Consider the following 26,650-nt stretch of genomic DNA (forward strand, 5'->3'; position numbering starts at 1 on the left):
TATACTCCATGGATTCTCAATTTGATATTACAACTTCGATCCTCAAATCGATACAACTCCTTCGATCCTCAAATCGATACAAATCCTTCGATCCGCAAATCACGCTTCTTACTTTCACATTCTCGCCAGATGTAGAACCGCTTCCTTACGAAAGCTTCCCAAGTTCTAGCCATGGGCAAAGTCAGCAAGAATCCGGATTCCGAACACATCCGTTTTCCATCGTGATCTTCATCACTCTCCGGTTCCGGCGATCTCTTTTCCTTCCCTTGCTATTATCACAAACCAAAGGTGCGCCTGTTGAGTGTGTTTGCTAGTACAGTAGTTTCTCGATTATATCACTGCTCGTTTTAATAACGCTTCATTATATCACTCTCGATTTTAGCACGGTTTTCTGTTCGAATTTATCACACAACAATAATTATCAGGGGGTCCGTAGCCTTGAGGTTACGCTTTCGCTTCATAAGCGGAAGGTCATGGATTCAATTCCCAGCATCTCCAAAAAAATAACCTGTCCAGCCACCAGAAGACGCCGCACAAAAAAAAATTATATGAAATTTATACTTTTTACATTGAAAAACAACCCCAAACAAGCAACATGTATTGATTTGGCCCATGCCTTACGTGCTTTTCATTTCATTAGCTTTGTTTCTGCAATACAAAGTTCCAATTTTGATGAAAATTATATGGTATTATATGACATTTTCATTATATCACGCTTCGGTATATCACGTCAAAAATTTTTGGGTCCGTGATATAATCGAGAAATAACTGTATTGGTACACCAAAACCCAAGGTGTGGAAAACGACTATAGTTGTATTCGTTCAACTGTCATCCTCTCACCAACTCACCTTAACCTCCCCAGCTGATCCCAAACACTGACGTCACCATTTGTGTTTGTTTTTTTTTTTCTGCATAGCGATTGCACAGAAGTTGTGCAGCAGAGTGATTTTTATTTAAATTGTTGAGGTTTTTAAGCAATTATGCCAGTTTGTGCGGTGAATAAGTGCAAGATTACTTCATCGGAAGTAACAAAAAGTAAAGTTTGTATCAGTTTCCACTGCTTTCCTAAAGAGAAATCCTTGAGAGCTCGGTGGGCAAAATTTTGCGGTCTCGCGAACAATCCGGGGAAAACTTTATATATTTGCTCCCAACATTTCACCCGGGAAATGTTCTGCAATAATGCTAATATTCAGATTTTGGTGATGCCGGATACCGCTACGTGACATAGATTGGTCAAAAATGGTAAGTATTATGAAGAAGTTGTGTCAAAACCATCTTGTTTACAGTTTGTTGTTTTCAGCTTACCCTTCTATTCGTAAACCCAATGACCTGTGTAGTGCTCGAACGGCGCGATATGAGCTGAAGGAGCGGAAGATTACTGTGGCAGCACTTCTCGAAGCTCATGAAAAGCGTCCGGAAGAAGAGCAACCGCAAACCAAGCAGGCAGACAACCTTCAGAATAGGAAAAGTGATAATTTTGGGTGTCGTATTGATGAATTAGTCCCTCTGCCTCCGCTGAGTTTTGAACTTCTTCCTCTGATAGTCATGCTCCGTATAATGACTCCCATACGTTGGACTGCGGACTGAACCATGCATCCTCCAGTTCAAACTTAGATGTGCTATTCGAGGCAATTGAACTATCAGAAAAGAGCAAAACCACCAATGCAACGGAACCGATTGGGCGCAATGATCCATTGTTCAACTGTGGAATTTCAATCGAAATGAACCAAAGCACGCTGCTTAATCGTGCCGGATTCACTCGTATGCAGCAAGACGACGATCCGAACGATTCTGGCTGGGTGGAATTTGAGAGCGATATGAAGCAGGAATCATCGCGCATAGAGAATAATTCAATCTCTGACGTTCGAGAAAGATCACAGATTCAAAAATTAGAGGATAAAGAATGAAGTAATTAGATTAGAGGTTTAAAGAATGAAGTAATTTCAAAGAACGAAAAGATAAAGATGCTTCAATTGCGGGTAAGTTAATTCACATAATCTGTTACACTAGCTATTGATCCATAAAACCTAGACTTATGGAGAGCATAATCCATATAATATATCGAGTTAAAGAACATCGAGTTATAGAGAGTCGACTGTAATTCTATTGATACTCTTGATATTAACAAATTATAATCATTGTACACATTTTATTTACTTCAATAGGTAATTAACAATAATAAACATATTGTGGCTTTGCTCAAAACGTTGAAGGAGAAGAATAAGAAAATAAGGCAAAAAGATGAGCAATTGATCTATAGACAGATCTATGGACAGCAGAAGAGATTACAAAATCATTTTCATTAAGATATGTATGCAAACCACCTTAAACTGCTAGAACAAGAGCATTACAATAACAGTTTATCATCACTTGCAGATATCACAGCAAATGTGCCTACGAACTTCTGCGAACCGAGTTTAATTTTCCATTGCCAACATTACGTTCCTTATGTAATTGGGCGTCACACATCAATATGCGGAAAGGTGTCCTCGAAGATGTACTAACTTTACTTAAGATTGCCGGCACACATATGACAGAACGTGAAAAAATATCTGTTCTTGTCTACGATGAAATGTCGGTTCAGTCCACTACCGAGTATGACAAAAAAAAACGATGAAGTCATTGGATCCCATTCAGACATGCAGGTAGTCATGGTCAGGGGGCTGTTCGTACCATGGAAACAACCCATTTTCGCTGACTTCGTCATGCAAGTGACTAAAGAACTTCTCTACGATCTGATCACCAGGCTCCATAGCATCGGATTCTCCGTGATGGCCAATGTACATGATTGCGGAGCCGGAAATCGAGGAGTATGGCGGGATTGTGGAGTAGATTATGTAACAAGACAGACCACTATGAAGCATCCAGTCACCGGACATGACATTTTCTTCTTTCCTGACGCCCCACATATGTATAAGCTTCTTCGGAACTGGCTCCTGGACCGAGGATTCCTTTATAAAGGTAATGATAACGTTGCACCACCAACTGTGTTTGTATTAAAAGTAGAAACCGAGTAATATCAATCTAACAACATAGATAAACAGATGTAACACTATAATTTTTGTCAACGTATACCATAAATAGAGCTAAATTCAAATATTCAATAATTGGCCATTGGATAACCAGTCCCCTCACACCGTTTTTTTAGTTAGACGAAAACATAATTTATTGAGTCATAAATGTTTGCGTAACTGTTTTTAATTGATAATTGTTATAACTGTTACATATGTTTGTTTGTGTCGAACAACACATAAAAATCCTATCCTATTTATCGGTTAACTTAAGAACGTAGCACAAATCATTAAATGTGGGCCAACTGAAAACTGACGCATGTTTACATTTTGAACGTGGTAATGCTAACGATAACAATTGGCGTGACAATAAACTCCTTTCAAAAGTGAAATTGAATCGAAGCCACCCCTCTAATATAAAAGACCTGTACCTAGAAAATCAGATTAGTGCCCACACGAAAAATTGATCGATTGGTCATTGTTATTCTGAATATTTAATAGCAGCCCATGTCGATTTTTATACAAACATGCTCTAGTTTTGTTCCCTTTTAAGCAACTTGAAAATTCGAAGTTTCACTCGATTCATCCTCACCTTAAAAGAATTGGGTTTCTACAGTGCTGGTATTGCTAAAAAAAATACACAGGCTTATTGATGATGTTCTTGATTATTTTCAGGAAAACTTATCACAAAAAAGTTTTTGGTGCTGTTGGTTCAGAAAGCTTCAACTCTGCAAAGACCGCTCGTTACGAATAGAAAAGAGAGTACACTTGAATTCAATGCATTATTCAAATTGACTTCAAAACACTTGAGAGTCCAAGGATCGGAGCGATAGAATGTGAGATTGGCCGCAGAACTCCTAAGCCATACGACTGCAGTGAATCTAAGAAGACATTTTGGTAAATATGAAGAAGCTTGTCTGCTAGCCAAAATCATTGAGATTGTAAACAACTGGTTCGATGTAATGAATTCCTACTCTTTGAATCAGAACGTGATGTCGAAAAAATGCTACGGTGTGCAACTTGAGCAGCAAAACCAAATTCTCGATAGAATGGAATCTCTTGTCAAAGAGATTAGAGTACTTTCGAATCACTCTCTGCTGGCTGAATCAGGATTGAAGGTAATTAGTAATAAATTAATATATATATATATATATATATATATATATATATATATATATATATATATATATATATATATATATATATATATATATATATATATATATATATATATATATATATATATATATATATATATATATATATATATATATATATATATATATATATATATATATATATATATATATATATATATATATATATATATATATATATATATATATATAGCCATTCCATGAAAACCCGATCTAGTGGGTCACCGAATTCCGTGAAAATTTGCTATTTTGTTCCTTATTGAAAATAAGGATACACGTGTTTTTGGATATTTCGATTAGGGTGACCATTTCCGAAATAGGGTGACCAGAAAAATCGCGATTTCGCTTAATTTTTTTATATATATATACATTTTTTTTTCAAAAACTTATAGGCTCCCTTTCTTATCATTCTAGCTGTTCCAGAAAGCAATATTAAGGATTGCATTGAGAACGAATTTGCATTGATTCGACTGAACGGCGGAACACACGACCATCCTACGCCTATCCAAGCTCTTGAACGCCTTCGACTGATGATCCTTAGAAAAGTTCTATCTAGACAACTGAAATTAAATCAAAATACTCAGACTGTTTTGATCGAGGAAGACTATCTTATTGCTAAGGTATTTCGTAAAGTTAATCTTTACTCAGAAAAAAGTGGCGAAAACGAATATTTGTCTAGTGACGAGGAAGAACTACCATGGGTGTATGAGCCAAAAAGGAGAAACCTCGAAGAAGTTGACGGTTTCGAATATGCAACGGGTTACATCGCAAAGTCCGAGATTAAAGAACATCCGGAATTCGGAAACCACACTTACCAACTAGAAGAAGATTGTGAAGCTGAAAAGGAGAATTATGTGCAAGATTTATCGCACGGTGGTTTAGTAAAACCAAGCGAGCAATGGCTGAAAATCGGAGATCAACTTGATTCGTGCTTCAATTGGATGCACAAAACAGGGCCTGAAGGAGATAACATTGGTTTTCGCAATAAGAAACACGTTAATGAAAGAACTCTTCGAAAACTTCAGAGAAAGTTCCCTCATCTTCCGGAGAACGCCCTGAAAAATTTTGCGAAGAAACGAATTTCAATACGTGTACGACACCTGAAAAAACAGTCCCAAGAGAAGAAGCTCCAAAAAATTCAAAACCGAAAGAATAGGAGAAGAGAGAATCAATGTGCTACAACTGACTCTCTTATTGCAGATGAGAGGAGCGCTATTGTCCGAAAAAAAAAATGAAGCATTTCGTTAATTCATACATATGTGAGCTTTGATCGTTTATTATAAATGTTATAACAAACAAATCAACCAAGCAATACAAATTTTTCAGAATGTAAGAACTTTTCTGTAATATTATTTAAATATAAAGAAAAATACTTGACACATAATAATCTCCTATATCGAAGCGTTAAAAATTCCTTTCCAGAAATGGTAAAAAAAGATCTTTCTTTGATCGCAGAACGTAATTGAAAAGAAATTTCATTTCAAATGGAACTAGCTGTAAAAACTTCTAAGCTTTCTGAGTTAATGTTCGCCGGACGATGTTTTTAATAAATAATTATTTTGGTGTTAAGTCTGTTTGTCTGTGCTCTTATATTTTATAAACTAAGATTAGGCTAAGTTTCTGTTGTCATGTACCTAATGCACGTCTCCCCAGTTGTTTTTTTGTTTTAAAATAAGAACATAATAGAAGGAGTAACATCACAGACGATGTGATTCAAATTGAAAAACTATTCTGATATATTACCATCCTAATTTTTTTTACCTGGATTTTTACTTTATGCTTAGATATTACAACAAGGAACGTTTACTGTAAGTGTGCACAAAAATATTTGCAAAACAGTTGGGCAATAAACCAATTTTCTTGTTGTTCCTATGTGCTTCCATATATCTCTTCAAATGGTGACGTCACCATAATGTTTACGTTCAGCACTTTCACCAATACTCAAGAAATTAATCGTTTATCATATATCATATATCAATATATATCAATATTCTCATTGGGGAAAAGGTATACATTTATTACACAGAAAAAAATCTCACAGTAAATGTAGCAACTAAGCCGTGTTTAAATTTACTATGAATGAAAAAGTTGAAAATAAAAGTGCATGAGGTTAAATGAACCAAAATGTGGTACAAAATACTATGCCTACTTCAAATATGGTACAGTTGAGTCGAGAATATGTTTTTGTTAAATGAACTATGCTTTTCTATTATAAAATTACTAGGTTTGTAACACTTTTTACTATGCACATTACCATCAATCCATACTTATAACGCAATGTTTACTATTTTACCATGTTTATTGTTAAACCAAACATGTTGTAACGACATATTTCAGCAGACTATGCTTTTCGTTCGAATTTACTACTTTTATGGTATTTCTAAAAAAATCCAGAATTGGGGCGAAAAGGCTAACACTGGAACATTTGAAAATAATTACGCAAAACCTTTGGAGGACACACATCTGAAGGTTAATCAATTCCAAACTTAACCATTTCCAGGAATATTTTACCTTAGATCGATTGTATCTAATAATTATCATTTAAAGTTATGATAGGCAACACTTGATAATTGTCAAGCTCGAAATGTTTGTCTTATGCATCCATGTTTTTAATATCATGTGAATTTTCAGAATGGTCGGTATTTGAGATTTTCACAAGGTCGGATGATAAATCACAGATAACTTTTAAAACACAGCAAATTTAAGGTGTACAAAACATGCATCTGAGAATTTTTAGAACTTTTTGCAAATGCCCAATATTTTGTACAAGGATATTTCTTATGTGAGCACTTTGAGGTTGGGAAGCTAATATTTCTTTTACTGGCATCCAGCTTTTTACGGGAAAAAAATCTAGAGTACCCATTTTGTAGTTTCGGTTGCACTAGTACTTATCATTTTTATGGTTCAATTTAAAGACAAATTTTGAAAAATTTAGTAGATAAAAATCGGGTTCCAACAACAAAACCGTTCGATGCCGAAGACGGATAACATTCTACCATCAGTGCACCACTATCCGCTCACTAGTGTAAAAATTGATTTTTCGTGTCAAAAACCAACATTTTTCGCACGGGTATATTCTAGCAATATAAACAACTTTCAAAAGAAGTCGCCTGACATTATTTTCATTTGATAAAATGTATCTGTATATTGAAAACACAAGACCTCGTGAGCGGTTATTGGACCACTAGGTATTTTTGTGTGTTCCAATAACCGCTCTTAGCTTAGCTTAGCTTAGACTGACTACACATATCAATGGTTGCTATTCCGTGATTGACAGAAGTCAGTGAAAATGCCCAAAGAATCAACTAGAAGTTCGGCTGGGATTGGCCATAATCTTCTTCAGTGTGCATAATTCAGTGCCTCTATTTATACATGGTCAATAACGGCGCCGGCCACGTCCTTGCAGTCAGGTGGGATTGGGGGAAGGAATGTTAGTGTGTAACCTTTGCTATTTGGAGACCGTGTTTGCATCTGCATCTCCACAAAGGCTACTGGTAGGGATGGTTGTTAATGGGGAGGATCGTTGGGTCACAGGATTCACTTTGATAAGCGATTAGACCATGATAAATAATGATTTGTGAGATATAAACATGCTTATATGTAAATATAATATTTTCATTTGATATGAACAATATCTATGCAGAGAAAAATTATGCCGACACTTGTAGTGTCGAACCATTCAATTTTTAATTATAAAAATAAAGGTAAAAAAAGGAGTTTTGAAAAAAAATTTAGACATAAATAATTCATGAATCAGAGTTTATGTCGACACTCACAGTGACGAACGTTTCAAAGTTTGTTGAAAAATCATATTTACGTCTCACCGTTGTAACGATTAAAGGTGCAGTCATACATATTTTATAGATTAGAAATAGTAGCATGAAACGAGCTAACCAATTGATCCGTCATCCTTGAGCAGCAACAATCCACTTTCAGCTTCACTCGTTTGCTCGGCTATATAAAAGCACTCAGAGAAAATAAGCGCGCGACCCAAGAGGGAAAACAACTGACGCACAGTGGCCGCATCCCATACAAATGCTGGTCAAAAGTACAATTCTTACACAAAACGTTCAAAAATGCTAATTATTTGACAAAACATGATTTTTAGAGGTAATTTGATAGAAATAGTCGCTGAAACAGAAAATCGATATTTCCGGTACATTTGACAGAATTTGTTTATAATAGCACATTTTTGTAATTCAATCAATGAAATCCGTATTCAGATCAAAATCAAATGAAACGTCATTATGTTGATGCCAATTTGAAGTTAAATATCGTGGGCAAGCTTGAGGTGGTTTTTGAATCTATTCGGGAGCTTATAAAGGTAAAAAATGCGATATTTATATCAAGTATGATGGTCTGATGGGCTGATTCGTAGTGTAACTAAAAATATTTTTTTCTTATCTTGGCGCAAAAAAGCGCAAGAGAAGCCATAGTACATCGAATATTTTGGAATATTTGTCACACATTGAGGGGTATATGATCACTTTAGAGCGTTTCCCAGATATCTTGCACTACCTTTGAAAAAATGCCTTATTTTTTAAGGAGCTCTATGTTATACACTTCTTGACATTCTCAAATGGTAAACATGTCAAATATGGTTTGAAATATCTTCAACACAAAGCCTAAGGTATATTCTTTCGAATGAGACCGGTTGAGAAAGGTTTGGTCATGATTTAGTACACAAACTGCAATTTATATAGAACAACATTCACGATATTTGAAAAACTCAAAAGGTTCAATTTCAGCTGACATCTCTCCAGGTCGCATGCTGTGAAAAATCGAAATATATACCGATCGATCTGAAACTTTGGGGAATTGTTATTCAATAATGGAGAAATCAAGAAAAAATATTCGAGAAGGAATTTGCAAACTTAAATTTTTTGACTTTTGGCCAGCTTTGAGCCACTGTGTGACGACTGCTCGGGCTTTCTTGACACACTGCCCAGGAGCAAGCGTCAAAAGGTCGAAGGATCAAACACAACTCTTTTGTGTGTTCCAATAACCGCTCATGCAAAAAATTAAACAAAATTTTGAAGAAATGCCAATGTTAGTATACAGCCTTCTTAATTGCAGTAGTAGCTATGGTTTGACCATAAAAAATATCAGGAAAAATATCAAAATTCGAAACAATGCATTTTTTAGTAAATTCGTCACGAAATCTGTTTACCGTGAGCGGAAATAGGAACCCTTAGATGCAGTAACAAATGCATTAACGTATTTTTTATGAAAGTTTTTCAAATTCTTCATATTTTGTCGCTGATTACCTATACTTGGAGCTACATTGTGACATAAAAATATTATTGATCGACTCAATAGTTATTTTATTATAAACATTTGAACATATAACTTCCCATAAATGAGCGGAATCAAGTGCACTAATGGTATTTAAAAATAAATTTAAAGCTTCAGTACGTCCAAAAAAATCTGAGTTTTTCTTAGTGTTACAAAAAAATACCATTATTGCATCATTGGAAAATGAGTTGAAAAACATTCTGGGCTTATACCATACACTCCATATACTTTTTCAGTATTTTTTTTTATTACATAAAAAAGCGTTCCCAGAAATATCAAACATTATTGCAGTCACTTTAGAAATAGCGGATGAATCAGTATGAAATCCCAGTTAACGAATCATCCCCCAACTACGCCACAAGTTGGCGTATTTGCATATATTACATTAAAATTGTTTAAACTGGGCCGAACTTGTATCGAAAACTGATTCAGTAGCCTGTAATGCACGCAAAATGTTGTGAAAATTGATATTATAAATTGCAGTCCAGTAAATTATTTCTAATAATTGGGGGTTATCGATATTTAAGAAAATATTTTAAAATGTGCATATTTAAATAAATTAAATGAAATTAAAATATTGAATTCACGTATCAGGGTGCGATTTCACATAACTATTGGTCTCAAGGGGGCGAAAGTTGAAAAAGTTTGGGAAGCACTGCTCTAGATGTTGAAATCGAGACCAAATTCGTTATTCTTTTTGTACTTATGTATATTGGAATAACATTTGGTTTCTGTTTCAACAACTAGAGCATTAGCCAACTACCAACAAGCATGTCACAGTAAAAATATTATCAAACATTTTCAAATTTACTACGGACTGTAAAATACCACTGAATGCGATTTTTGTCAATTTAACTATTTTTGTAGTTAAACGCATTGAGGTCAAATTTACTATGGACATAGTAAATATACTGCGAAGCTTCATAAACCTAACTTTAATGATTGCAACAATATCGTAATGTAGTCTGCTGAAAATTGTAGGTACATTGTGTTCAATTTAACCCCCTGAAATGGTTATTTAAACTGCAACATTTTTTTGCATGTAGAAATTCCAGATCATTTCTCGCGTAACTTTTCAGAAGGATCTAATAATGAGAGGCACTCTCTATTTACTTTCTTTTCAGTCAATAACTAAGCCACATTAACCTAATTTTTTGTCTGAAACTCTAGCCGAAAACTTTTCCCTTCAACCAATGGTGAAAAGCTTTCCAAACGCTTTAGTATTGTACACTGAGAAAAATCTACACGTCAAAGTCGTGTGTTTTACTCATAGATTTGCGCAATGAGAAAAACCACATGACTTGAGTGTGGTAGCCATATGCATTTCGTCATTGACTTCACAGTATAATAACATATGTATCAACATTAGGTTGTCATATGAAACAAACATGAATGTCTAACTATTAAATCATGGAAATCAACTAATTTACTTATTGAATTCGAAGTGTAGTGGCTTTAAATAGTCATGTGTGATAGAACATGAATGTCATGAAAATGAGAAAAGAAATTTGATAGAAGAACTCTTGCTCCCCAAAATAGTGTTCCCTTAGTAGACAGTCCCCTATAGTCGCACTAGTGGCTTTTTACGGCCGTTTCGCTATAAATCGTTTCAAAATATTTTTTGACATGAAGGTCAGGATCTATTTATCTAAGTACCATTGCTATAAAGCTAGATTTTGTTTAAAAAATGATCGACATAATAAGTTTTGCTTAAAATTTATGCACCTATAGTAAACCTTTTGTTCCTATAGTAGCACTACTGTGAGAAACTATTTTTTATTATACGAAATTATTGATGAATTAAGAACTTTTTTTATATCAAACGAAAGCTTTTGATCCACACGTTAAAGGGAAAATATAAAAGTTTTGTAAACATAGGTTTTGATTTGTATTTTGCCAACGCCGTGATGCTAGTGCTACTATAGGAACAGAAATTAGAAATAGTGTTATTATAGTCACATGTGCTCCTTTAGTGGCACAAGCGATAAAAAAATACAAACATATGAGTTTCCGTAGTTATCATATTTGTCTTACAAAGCCAAGATAAAAAGCTTTCTGATGATGTAAAAATAATGAAGCTAGCGTGTTTTTTCGATTTTATACGAGTATTTGTTCTTAGCTATGCGGCTATTAGTACATCGACCCTTTTTCATTTTATTCGACGCTGAAAGCTAAGAAAATCTGTTAGTGGAATCCAATTTTTCTCTTACACCATACATTATATCCAATGCTGGAAGTAATGCATTTTATTTATAGAAAATTAGAATGAACTCCTCATCTTCACTCTGACATCTTTACTTATAGAAAGAAAAAACGAATCCGCAAATTTTCCTCTAACACTTTCAGCTTCAGAATTTTTTTCTACTCTTTAAAACATGATGATGACTGTCGCTCGACACGGGGTCTGACCGCAATTTAGTTCGCTATGGGTTGATCACTAACAATTAAGAAATTTGGAACACGAAAATCGACAGCAAGCTCATCGATTTCAAATCGACCAACTTGAACATGATGATCATGACACAAGATAATCATAAGTTAAACACACTGAATCCATGTTGGGTGATGATCTATGCACTCGTAGGTTGACGCATATGAATTTGAAATGGAAATCTTTAAGAACTTATGTTGAAAACTATGGAATTCATGTTGTCGGTTGATGAATCACTCCATGAAGCAAAACTCAATAATTGAATGTGTAACACTCACGAAGTTTGTAAGAAAATCACAACAAATCGATATAGACGTTCATGAATCAATCCATTATTTCAAACACACGCATCAAACGTGTGGGTTTTTATCAGTGTATACTGTTATAATCGAAACTCGAGTGAGGGGAGAATCTCTCATTGTTACATAGGTTCTATTGAAAAGTTACGCGAGATTTATTTGAATTAGACCTACACTGAGGCAAAAATACTTAGGTTTACCATAAATCAATACTTATGTACCAGCCAAATTATGGTTTCATTGCACGCTCAAACATTTCGAAAATGGGATCATAAGTTTCATAAGTGAGAGCTTTGAATTCTTTAACAACAATGACTTGAAATAATTATCATAGCAATCGCTAGAAGAACTACTCCGCTTTCGATGTTGGCTACAAGTAAATCCGATGCTTTTTCACATGTTATCAAAACATGTCAATTTTTGTGCACGCCTGAAATTAAAGGCGAACAACATTATCGATTGATAGTCCGATTTGAGTTATTATCATTGCGTTTATTACCGAATTTCATTGAATGACTTATGAAATTCATTACTGAAATTCTTCACCAAAATCATAAGTAAAACTAATAAATTTCAACAATAATCGTTGTGGCACCAAATCATAATTATTCCTTAAGAAACTATTAAGTTTTTTTACCTCAGTGTAGATATCCTAGAACAAAACTCTTAGTTCCACATCACTCTATCTCCTCTATTAGTCAATTTACCTTAAATATAGAACTATGAAGTAAAAACTTTCCGTCTATTGTTGAAACATACATTTCTATCCTGTTTCAACTGAAAACGAATAAATCACTCATATTCCCGACTCTTGCTGTTACATATGCAATTCGATTCGAAAAATCTCCACAATGAGTTGATTATATTTTCCGGAAGACAAATTCAATGAGGCAATATGGCAAATAACAAAAAAAAAAAAAAAAAAACAAAAGTCAAATCCAATATTTACCGTTGATGGTCGGTCGATAGTGCGACGGAAGGGAAGTCCGAGATTCATGAATGTTCATGACAGCAACTAATATCACAAAAAAGCAACACCCCATCGCCCAAAAAAGGGAGAACCGATAACGCTGTACAATAAAATAAAGATCATTCTTCGGAGTCGGAGGGGTTGCTGCTGGTCGGGGGTCGGTCGGTGGTTCAACACGCTGGACCCGGACAGGCCATAAAATATGATCCGATAAAGTGTGCCATTTGCGGGAGTGAATGAGTCAAATTGAACTTCGGCTCTGTCCGTTTCGCTATTCGGGAATCGCTATCTGGACAATGGAACGGTGAAGCCACCACCAATTCGTTGCAGCAAGGGAAAGGAAGGAGGTGGCACTGCAGCAATATAGTTTTTTAGGAAATGAGATGAAAATGGATGTGAGGACACTTTTTGTCAGATGCCTCCCCAATGCCGGCCGTATCAGATGTCATCAGTGGAAATGGAAATGGATGGCACATGGGCTCTGACTTGAGCATAGGCACTCTATGACTTGACTTATTTAATCCATAAGTGGTGACAGTGCCAAATTGTATTGCAATGCCAGAGACGGTAGGCTGCGAGAGGATTGATGGTATAGAAAATTGAAGGATTCGTTATGTATTGGAGTTTCGTTGAAAAATGTTGAGTTTGATGACCCTGCTAATGAAATCGCTAAGGTCACTTCTATTCTACTGAAAGAAGCAGGAGTCTAATGATCGATTTGAAATGTGCCGTTTTGTCTCAAATTAAATTCCAAACAGACTCATATTCCGAACACTCTGTTTTTGTATGGCGATTTGGTTGAGATGTGTCGCTGAAATATGTCACCAAATGACAAGGGAATGGCAATCAAATGCAATTCAATTTAGATGTATTCAATACAATTTATACCACGGGACTAGTAATGATTCTCTAGTTTGAAACCAGTAAAACAAGTTCAGATAAATTTATTCGCGAAAGTATTCATTTGAATACGATTTATTCGTGCTGTTCAGAATTTGAATCAAGGTGTTCGGAATATGAGACAGAATTAACACAGTGATCGGCATTTGAAGCAAAATTTTGTTCCATACTTTTACGTAACAATTTTATCGGCACACCCAACAGCTAACAGTTAAGCTTTACGGAAAATAAAATTTTTACAAATATCAACTAATTTATGCCTATCAGTTGCATTTGAAATCATTGTTTACCTTAAGTGTTCGATATATGAGTCAAAACAGTAAATGGTGTCATGCGACACTTAAAATTTCATGAGTTTGCGTTTTTCTATAAATGAGATGTAATGTCTGGAACCTGTTGGAACTGATATACTGGTTTCCAGGGAGTCGATTCAGGGATCAATTTTTGAAGATGAGTAAATACTGCCATCTGAAACATCAAACATCATAATTTAAAAAAAGTACATTATGTAAATGAATTGCGCTCTCTGGAACCTTATTAGGCGCCATGGAACCGATATTCGGTTTCCCGAGGTCAATTTTCGAAAGTATGTAAAGGTATGCGACACACCAAACTTCATAATTCAGAATATTATTGCATTCAATGCAATTGCTGCAACTTTTTAACTAATAATTGGTAAACTCGATTCCAATTACCATTTGAGCCGCTAAACCATTTTCTTAATCTTCCATAATACATTTGGCACTTGTAAATCTAAAATGCAGATTCCTTAGGAATCAGGTTCTGATTAAACTCAGGGACGAATATGGTCACTATACACTCACATTCATTGATCTGCAGTTTTTTAAGTGTAGAAGATTATGCTTGTTCGAAGATTCATTATTTGGTGTTCATTCTTGATGAGAGCGCCCATCTCTGTCATTCATCAATGAACATAATTGCGTTCGATGTTCACTCTTCGTGTCAAAAACTTGCCGCCGAAATCAAAATAGGCTAGGGGAAGTGGTTCACCTAGCATGAATGAGGGATGAACTTATCGCTGAGAAAAAGTCGATTTTGTATGAAATTTGACAAGTATTTGAATGACAGATTCATCCTTGTTCATCCACTTCTCCTAGCCTATGGACCGATGCACGAGTTCACTATTTTGACGTTTGAGCGGTGCCAAATTCACTCGTTGCCATGGTGACATAAATAACACGGCACCGCTAAACGTCAAGGAATGAACGCGTGCATTGGTCGATAGGGCCTCATTCATGCTAGGTGAACCACTTCCCCTAGCCTATTGACTATCGTTTTTAACCTTCCGTCAGTCGCTCAAAAAAAAAGTTACACCAGCGGTCGCATAGTGTACTGAGTACACGCGGGGCAATTTTGATTGTCAATCTAAAGCTAGGCAAGATAGAATATTGATGTCTTCGGTAAATTTCTTCAGTTCAACGGTACCAATTAGTCAGTGGACAAATGAAACTTTGAAAACATCGTCACCTTCCAGTGGCCATCGGATTGTGACCCGGGGGAACCGATGAAGTGGACATTTCGCAATGCAACATCTCGAACACAAATATCTCAGGATCTAGATATTTCAGCAGGTCAAGGACTAACATGTGTTAGGCCGCTTGTTTCGGAATTCTGCCACCAGTCTGAGCTAGTGCGCATGTAATTTTTCAAACACAGATATCTCAGGATCCTAACGACCTAGAAAGATGCGGTCTTCGAAGATGTTTAGTAGGTCATGGACTACCATATTTTTGGCCATTAGGTTTAATTTTTCACTATTTCAAGAACTCTATATCTATTTTTTATGTTTAAGGTCTCCACATGGTCTTCGGCAGAGGTTGAAAAATTTACGAAAATGGGATACATACTTGCCGCATTCAAAGTTGAATGATTATCCGAAATGGGGAGACAATTCTAGAAGACTCATATAAGCCGAATTTGTAGGAGCATCCTTTTTAACTCTTATAAAGTTTCCAACAAGGATTATTCAGTCTACAAAATCTTAGTGGCAGTCATATGTTGCGATGCTATTGACAAAAGATCATACATAATTTGAGTAAGTTTGTCACGCTACCAAATTGTAGAGACTTCGAATTATAGAGACAAATTAATTTTTAGACAAAATAACGTTACAAATATGTGTCATTTCTGTGGACGCCCAATATAATTTATTGAACATTTTATCCTTAGGATCACCTACCGAATTTGTAAGGAGCTGTGAATTTTTGGGAGGTCTGAGATAACCAGACCTAAAATGCTTTAAGCATCTGAGAGATTGAAAATGATTTTGCCAAGAACAATAACTTACAAGAACATAAACCAATGCACGAGTTCACGAATTTGACTTTTGAGCGGTGCCAAATTCACTCGTTTCCATGGTCACGTTAACAACATGGCACCGCTCAAACGCCAACGAGTGAACTCGTGCATTGGTCCATATAACATGTTCGCTATCAATTTTGGCCCGACGATACGCTCTATATCCTTCAGATCTTTTTCATAATCATCGGAATGTTGAAAAGAGATTAACGGTTTGCCATCCAGCCCGCATAATTGGTGATTTGAAAGACGTTTGAGCATATAATTAGTAGCTCTGGTAACTATCAGCTCCTGGTTCGAAACTAAAATATACAGAAACAAATTAAAGGGGCCCAGATAGCCGTAGCGGTAAACGCACAGCTATTCAGCTAGACCAAGCTGAGGGTCGTGGGTTCAAATCCCACTGGTCGAGGATCTTTTCGGGTTGGAAATTTTCTCGACTTCCCAGGGCATAAAGTATCATCGTACCTGCCACACGATATACGCATGCAAAAATGGTCATTGGCATAGTAAGTTCTCAGATAATAACTGTGGAAGTGCTCATAAGAAGACTAAGCTGAGAAGCAGGCTCTGTCCCAGTGGGGACGTAACGCCAGAAAGAAAAAAAAAAAGAAGAGAAAGAGAAACAAATTATAATATTCATAAAAGTTCAACTATTTTGATTACATGAGAACACGATTGGGATCAGAATTTCCCATTGAGTCGTCAACAACAACATACTTTCTTCATTTCAAAGCTTGCTTTAATTGAACTATAAAAATTATAGTGTTGGCAATAAATGACAAAAAGGGGTGATTCGAAATTTATGGCAAGCTAAGCGTAAAAAGCTGGATACAATATTTCAATTACGAATATCTCTGGATCCCGATTTTTTAGAAAGATGATGTTTTCGGCAAAGTTGTTCAGTAGTTCAAGGACTAATATTATTATTTATTTAGTTGGTGTCACATCAATCAATTTGATAAAACCTAACGATGTTACGCCAATTCACTCGGTCCATGGCTGTGTCCCTTCAACTTCGATTTTTGCCCACGCTCTCCAGATCTTGTTGCACCTGATCAAGCTACCTCGCTCGCTGTGCTCCCTGCCTTCTTGTGCCAACCGGATTCAACGCGAACACCATCTTTGCAGACTTGTTGTCCGGTAGTCTTGCAACATGCCTTGCCCAGCGCACCCTTCCGGCTTTTGCAACCTTCTGGATACTGGGTTCGCTGTAGAGCCTAGCGAGTTCGTGGTTCATTCTCCGCCGCCACACACCGTTCTCATGCACACCGCCAAAGATGGTCCTAAGCACCCTTCGTTCGAACACTCCAAGTCCTTGCAGGTCCTCTTCCAGCATGGTCAATGCTTCATGTCCATAGAGGACCACCGGTCTTATTAGCGTTTTGTACATGGTACATTGGTGCGGGGATGAATCTTTCTCGACCGCAGCTTCTTCTGGAGCCCATAGTAGGCACGACTTCCATTGATGATGCGTCTCCGTATTCCACGACTAACGTTGTTATCATCCGTTAACAAGGATCCGAGGTAGACGAATTCATTTTTTTTTATTTTCTTTATTAGTATCATTCCAAACATTACATTCATTTCTTATATCTAGGTGTTCTGTGTTTTTAGACAACACTATCATCCTAATTTGGTAAAACAAATTTAAGATTTTATTAACATTTTGTTAACAACATATTACATTTCATTTGCCGTAGCAGTTCAGATTTTTTACAGGTGAGTTCATTTCACCTGCTTGTAAGAGAAAAAAAACGTTTTTAATATACTTAACCTAACTTAACCTAAACATATAACTCATTAATCGTGGCAATAGAAGATTGTAACGATTTTTGCCTGAAATTATTAATGATTTTATTTGACATTTGTTCCAATGTTTCAACATTGGATATTCTATGTAACTCATTGGTACTATACCAGGGAGGAAGCCTCAGAATCATTTTCAAAATTTTATTTTGAATTCTCTGCAGAGCTTTCTTCCTGGTATTACAACAGCTAGTCCATATTGGTACAGTATACAACATGGCTGGCCTGAAAATTTGTTTGAATATCAAAAGCTTGTTCGTAAGACAAAGTTTTGATTTTCTATTAATAAGGGGATAGAGACATTTTACATATTTATTACATTTGGCTTGAATGCCCTCAATGTGATTTTTGAAAGTTAAATTCTTATCTAGCATGAGCCCTAGATACTTAACTTCATCTGACCAATTTATTGGAACCCCTCTCATCGTGACAACATGTCTACTTGAAGGTTTCAAATAAAGAACTGTTGGTTTATGTGGGAATATTATTAGTTGAGTTTTGGAAGCATTAGGAGAAATCTTCCATTTTTGCAAGTATGAAGAAAAAATATCCAAACTTTTTTTGCAATCGACTACAGATGACACGCAGGCTTCGTCCTTTGGCGGAGAGGCCTGTGTCATCCGCAAACAAGGATTTTTGACATCCCTGAGGTAGCTCAGGTAAGTCAGATGTGAAAATATTGTATAATATTGGTCCCAAAATGCTGCCTTGAGGAACACCAGCTCTTACAGGAAGTCTTTCAGATCTGGAGATCTGATAATTAACCTGAAGTGTACGATTTGACAGATAACTTTGAATTATTCTAACAATGTATGTTGGAAAATTAAAGTTTTTTAATTTTGCAATCAAACCTTCATGCCAAACACTGTCGAATGCTTTTTCTATGTCTAGAAGAGCAAGACCAGTAGAATAGCCTTCAGATTTGTTGGAACGGATCAAATTTGTTACACGTAAAAGTTGATGAGTGGTCGAATGTCCATGGCGGAATCCGAACTGTTCATTGGCAAACATTGAATTTTCGTTGATGTGGGCCATCATTCTGTTCAAAATAACCTTTTCAAAAAGTTTACTGATGGAGGAAAGCAAACTGATTGGACGATAGCTGGTTTTAAAATTGGAACAACCTTAGCATTTTTCCATTTGTCTGGAAAATATGCTAATTGAAAACATTTGTTAAATATATCAACTAAAAATGATAAGCTACTATTTGGAAGTTTCTTGATGAGGATGTAGGAAATTCCATCATCGCCAGGAGCTTTCATGTTTTTGAATTTTTTAATAATAGTTCTCACTTCTTCCAAATCAGTCTCCCAGGCATTTTCGAAAACGTTCTCTTGATTGAGAATATTTTCGAACTCCTGAGTAACTTCATTTTCAATTGGACTAGTAAGTCCTAAATTAAAATTGTGCGCACTTTCAAACTGCATAGCAAGTTTTTGAGCTTTTTCGCAATTAGTTAGTAATAATTTGTTCTCCTCTTTCAATGCCGGTATTGGCTTCTGAGATTTTTTCAAGATTTTAGATAATTTCCAAAAGGGCTTAGAGCCAGGGTCCAATTGAGAAATTTTATTTTCAAAATTTTTGTTTCTTAATTGAGCAAAACGTTTCTTGATTTCTTTCTGCAAATGCTGCCATATAATTTTCATAGCAGGATCACGAGTGCGTTGAAATTGCCTTCTCCTCACGTTTTTAAGACGGATCAAGAGTTTAAGATCATCGTCTATAATCACGGATTCAAATTTTACTTCACATTTTGGAATTGCAATGCTACGGGCTTCAACAATGGAATTTGTTAAAGTTTCAAGAGCATTGTCAATATCAAGTTTAGTTTCTAAAGAAATGTTCACATCAAGATTAGAGTCAACATGCGTTTTATATATATTCCAGTCGACTCGTAAATAATTGAAAGTGGAGCTGGTAGGATTGAGAATCGCTTCTTGGGATATTTGAAATGTAACAGGGACATGATCAGATTCAAAATCAGCATGAGTAATCATTTGGCTACAAAGATGACTAGAGTCGGTTAAGACCAAATCAATCGTAGATGGATTTCTAGAAGAGGAAAAACATGTAGGGCTATCAGGGTATTGAATTGAGAAATTTCCTGAAGAGCACTCATCAAATAAAATTCTGCCGTTGGAATTACTTTGAGAATTATTCTATGACCGATGTCTGGCATTAAAGTCACCAATGACAAAAAATATTGACTTATTGCGAGTCAATTTACGCAAGTCAGTTTGGAGCAAATTAACTTGCTGCCCAGAGCATTGAAAAGGCAAATAGGCAGCTATGAAAGTATATTTACCAAACTGTGTTTCAACAGAAACACCTAAAGTTTCAAAAACTTTAGTTTCAAATGATGAAAACAGTTGATGTTTCATATGCCTCTGAATGATGATTGCAACTCCCCCACATGCCCCATCAAGTCGATCATTACGATAAACAAAAAAGTTAGGATCTCTTTTGAGTTTAGATCCCGGTTTTTAATACGTTTCGGTAATAACTGCTATATGCACGTTATTAATCGTAAGAAAATTATACAGCTTGTTCTCTTTACCATTCAGAGAACGAGCATTCCAATTTAAAATATTTAAATTATTATTTGGATCCATTAGAAAAACGTAATGCAATAACAATTTGATTTGTAAATTTTACACCTATATGGACTGCTTCAGTCATAGTGGTGGCTTTGAACATTGCATCAATCATTAGATTCAATTGTTCAGTTAGAAAATTAAAATCAGAGGCAGACATGTCATGTGATTACCTATTGGAATTTCCGGTAGACGAAGAAGCCTGTGGCGGTAGGGTTTTTTCCATTTGATTTGAAACAAGTGGAATGGGTACTCATGGAACGAACAGGGAAGGAGTTCAAATTTCCTGCTACGATATCGGCAAAGGATTTACCGTGGGTAGATACATTCGAAATTGAAAGATTCGAACGGCTACCCGACGGATTAAAATTTGTTTGTGAATGAGCATGATTATGATCTTCCTGATGGGTATGATTCATGATCAAGCGATCGTTAACTGAAAAATGAGCATTGTTCGATACTACTCCAGGCAAATTCCGGAAACGACCGTTATCGTAACGGATATTATCTTTCATCGGCCTGGCACGAGCCTCAATGACCCTTTTGCGTGAAGGACAATTCCAAAAATTGGACTTATGGTTAGCCCCGCAATTACAGCATATGAATTTGGTGGTATCTTCCTTCACTGGACAGACGTCTTTGGCGTGAGAAGAACCTCCGCAAATCATGCATTTAGCATCCATGCGACAATTTTTTGTACCATGACCCCACTTTTGGCACCGACGGCACTGAGTGGGGTTCTGGTAATTTCCTCCAGGTTTCTGGAAATGTTCCCATGTCACAAGGACATCAAACAAAAGTTTTGCTTTTTCTAAAGCTTTAATATTATTTAGTTCTTTTTTGTTAAAGTGAACTAAATAAAATTCTTGAGAAAGCCCTTTCCGAACAATGCCAGATTGGGTTCTCTTTTTCATAATGATTACTTGGACTGGGGAAAATCCAAGTATATCATTTATTCCATTTTTGATCTCTTCAGGTGACTTATAGGTTTTTTCCCAAGACGGTTTCCAAGAAGGATTACCACTGCTAGCTTTCGCCAACGGGTGCAACGAAAAATCGAAGGCACGGGTCCAAACAAGGATCGTAAAGGGATCAATAGTAGAAAAAATAGTACTGAAAAGTACTGTTTTTGTAGCACTGAAAAGTACTGTTTTATTGCTTTAGGTAGTTTTTAAGAAAACTTCCAAGAGCAGAGAGAATTCGTGTACGCACAGCACGAAGGTACGATGCGCACTGTAGACGAATTCATAGATAATCTCAAAAGTATCCCCGTCTATCGTAACACGGCTTCTTAGACGGTCTCTGTCGCGATCGGTTCCGCCTATCAGCATGTACCGTAATCCGGTGTAACATTGATCATTTTTTTTTTTAATATTTCTTAAATATTTCGTTTGAAAATGCAAAAGCAAATGCACATTTTATTATTTCTAAAGCAAATGTAAATTGCAAATTTAATATTTTTAAAACAAGTACTGCTCCCTATAGCTCATGACTATATACTTTATTTTGTTTTTTGAACGATTTAGGAATGTTTAAATAAATGTTTTAAGCGATTTTTTTTTGATTTAGCTGGTACGGGGTAACATTGATCACTTATGTAAACAACGTTCGGTTATATTGAAAATGTCGTTACTTACTTAAATAATGGCCCCTGAAGCTGATTATGAAGGCAAAACGCTCACAAGTCATTTACTTTTTGAGTTATTTTAAAATGAAAAACACCTCGAATCACGAAATACGCCTAAAGGTAGGCAATTTCTTAAGGGAAATATACATTCTTAACAGTAATTCGGTAATGTTGCCTAATTGAGCATGCTTATAAAAGTTTTGACAACGGAATCGTTTTCGGCGATGTCATTTTTAGTAAGAACCACATTTTCCTTGATCATATCGTCATATCGATCACCCTGTCGAAGTCCCCGGCGGGATTCGAACGAACTGGAATGTTTGTCCGAAATCTTCATGCTCTTCTGCGCACCTTCCATCGTTGGTGTTATTAGTCTTGTGAGCTTCCCGGGAAAGCTATACTCGTCCATGATTTTCCGTAGCTCTTCGCTGTCGATGCTATCATAAGCCGCTTTAAAGTCGATGAACAGGTGATACGTTGGGACTTGGTATTCACGGCATTTCTGGAGGATTTGCCATAAAGTGAAGTTTTGGTCCGTCGTCGAGCCGTTGATGAAACCAGCTTGATAACTTCCCACAAACTCATTTGCTATTGGTGATAGACGACGGAAGATAATCTGGGATAGCACTTTTTAGGCGGCATTCAGGATAGTGATCGCACGATAGTTTTCACATTCCAGTTTGTCGCCCTTCTTGTAGATGGGGCATATCACCCCTTGCTTCCACTCCTCCGGCAGCTGTTCCGTTTACCAGATTCTGACAATCAGCCGGTGCAGACAGGCGGCCAACCTCTCCGGGCCCATTTTAATGAGTTCCAGCTCCAATACCATCCTGACAAGTGGCCTTATTATTGTTGAGCTGGTTGATGGCATCCTTAACTTCCCTCAATGTGGGGGCAGGTTGGTTTCCTTCATCCGCCATGCTGACGTAGTCACTTCCTCCGCTGTCCTGATCCTCGGCGCCTGTGTTCTCCGTGCCATTCAGGCGTTCATCGTAGTGCTGCTTCCACCTTTCAAACACCTCACTCCCGTCCGTCAAAATGCTTCCGTCCTTATTCCTACACATTTCGGCTCGCGGCACTAAGCCTTTTCGGGATGCGTTAAGCTTCTCGTAGAACTTTCGCGTTTCTTTAAAAATTTCTCCTGAGATTTTTCCATTTCTGCTGACACATACCATCATTCCATCATAACTTTCACCGTTTTTTGAAGGGGTCTTTCGAGAATTCCTTCAGAAATACTTCTAGGGAAGAAATTTCTCAAGCAATCTATTAGTGATAATTCAGAATTCTATAGAAATGTTTTCGGAATTTCCATGACCTTTTTAAGTATTCCTCTTCAATCTGTTGACAATATCTTATAGATTGTTTGATGTCAAACTTAAACAAATACATGGACAAATTTTCTTCAGATAATTTGTTGAAGTTCTTGAAGAGGTTTATGAAGCACTTCCTTTTGAACGAATTCGTGTACAAATTTCTGTATCAATTCCTAGAGTTGACTAACGCAGGATTTTTTTAGAGTTACCTTTATTTCAGATTCAAGTAGTTTTGCAGTGATTTCAAATACAATTTCATAAAAAAAATCGAAAAAAAAAACATTTTCCTAAAAAAAAATCAAGTAGTTTCAAGTTATTTTGCAAACATCTTCAAAGAATCCTCCAGAACACACCTCGTGAAGAAAATAAATCACAAGTTCTCCATCATAAGCCATGTTAAAACAATTATACATAAAGATTCAGCCCATTTATTACTTTTACAGCAACAAAATACATGAGTAGATGAAAAATTCAAATTTAGTACTATACCATTTAATTCCACTAGAGTTTGTATCCTTTGACAGATACGCGTATTTCGACCTCAACTGTAAGGCCGTCTTCAGTGTCGTGTACTAGACTCGACTATTTTTTATGACACATTATTGAGCTTGCTGATATACAAACATGGAATGTAATAAAAGTTCCCAGTAATCAAAAACTTACATCAGTACCGAAGTAGTCTTATATATTTCGACAGCTTGAAAATCGCCACTGAGAATTAATGTGTCGTATAAAAGTATTTATACCCTTTCGAAAACTGATCCAAAAACTAATTTCTTGGAAATCTTTTTACGATTATGAAGTGACAAAATGAGATCTAAACTGTTCAGCTCACCCATACGACGCATAAGTTTCTAAAATCATTCTGTTTAATGTGTCTTGCTTGACAGTACATACTAACTTTCAAAAATTGATCGAGGAATCGGTTCCATGGAACCACATACACTATTGTGGGCAAATGACATTGTGTTCTTAATATCTATGCGTTTATATGTTATAGTTTTTGTTTAGTATATTCGATTCATAATACATTCCTTAGTTACTATTGTTTTGTAGCATAGCATTAAGGCTAAGTAGCCCGTCCTTCGTGTTGGCAGCCATCTCGACATTGCAGCTCGCAATTTCAAATTGATAAAACTCAGTCCACAGAGTTCATATTGATCCGGAAAAGTATCACTATATGCGCTGACGTAGAGAAAGTATGCGGATACTTTTTCAGTTGCGTCAGTGCAATACCAATCGATTTTCTTCGACTCAAAATTGTGACTTGATTGATCAACAATTATCAACGACCCGTGCAAATATCAATGACGGCCTATTTCGCCTCAACGACTGTACACATCGTGGGTGGCTGTGGACAGAGCACTTCTGTTAATTTAAATAATAATATGTATTGATTTTGGATTTACCTGATTTTGGATTTACCTGATCACTTCTGAAAGAGAACTTGTTATTAGTACAATAGAAATAAAACACTATAATCAGCGATGCTCGTCTCTTAAAGACAAAGCTTGCCCAAACAAAGACGCGTAACACGATTGATGCTGCTTTTTCTGCCCACTTCCGCTGGGGCAAGCGACACTACCAAAGGATCAATCACTACTTCTTTGGATACTATTGTTTTGTATATCAAAAAAACATTTTTTCTGTTTTGTTCGAGGCATGTTAACATCAATCATTACATAATGCTGATTATATATAGTCATCATCTGATTAAACGGATTAAATTTAGCGTAATATTTTTGATCTTCTACTTACTTGAGAATGTTTGCTGGGATAGTTTCAATAATTTTAAGCAGTTGAAACTGTTTATTACAGTAGGTAACAATCCCCTGTTGAATTTTCTAATAATCTTATCCAACATAGGATTACGTTTTAAGCCCCCGATTACATCCTTCCACATGCCATACGTAATTCTCAAGAATCAACCATGAATAAGATAAAATTTCATCCACAACTCAACTTGTTTTCCCTCTCCTCGGTTCCAGCATCCGACAATGTGTAACACTTTACCACTTTTATGCGGTGAATTACGACAAACCAGCCGAAGCCACCGGATTAGAGAAGGGATCAATCTTTCCGAGAAAACACGGCACCAATCAATACTTTCGCCGACTTTTCCACCATAAGAAACTCATCTTCCCGAATCGGAAAGGGAGTGATTTCGATGAAGATCCGACGAAAGCAACCCATTTCACCCTTACAATCCACCCGGACCCGGAGTTTCCCCTTTTTTCACGGCCTTTCGCTGGCTTGCGGTTCATGGTAAAAAATCGAACCTTTCACTTTATTTTTATTGTCAGCAGTTATTTTTAGGCAAGTGGTAACCTTTCCCATTCGGGGCAATCCGAGCGGAACCAACCCGAAGTCACTGCGAGCCGAAGCCACGGGAGTTCACTAAAGTGCGGGCAACCAGACTACCGCCAAATCAAATCAATAAATATTATTAAATTTGATTTTTATGTCAAATAAATTTTCCTGCGTTCTTCCCTTGTAAAGAAAGCCACGGAATGGGCCCAGGAAATAACTTCACGTATTTATATGATGGTATTTTTTTCTGGTTCGGTTGAGAGTAATATTGTCGCGCTTTATGGAGTTTTGATACACTTTTAGGTTTCCATATCGCCTGCTGGGGCAACTTTTGATCTCGGTGCTCCGCCAAAGCCTTGTTTGCTGCTGTTGTGGCTGGATTTGAAGAAATGTGCAAACAAAATGTGTTCATCTAGAAGCGGAGAGCGTGATTTGCTCGCAAAGGTGTAGGATTGTACGTTGTTCGTAAATTTATTGCACATTATCACGGTTCATAAACCTAGTTGAAATGTCATGTTATTTTCTTCCACACGTGAGTTCCGATGGAAGGAATTGCCTGATGGTTCCAAGTGAAATGGAAATTTGATAGAGAGAATTGGAAAGTGTGCAAGGTT

Source organism: Aedes aegypti, chromosome 3 (genome assembly GCF_002204515.2).
Source record: "Aedes aegypti strain LVP_AGWG chromosome 3, AaegL5.0 Primary Assembly, whole genome shotgun sequence".
NCBI classification, from domain to species: Eukaryota; Metazoa; Arthropoda; class Insecta; order Diptera; family Culicidae; genus Aedes; species Aedes aegypti.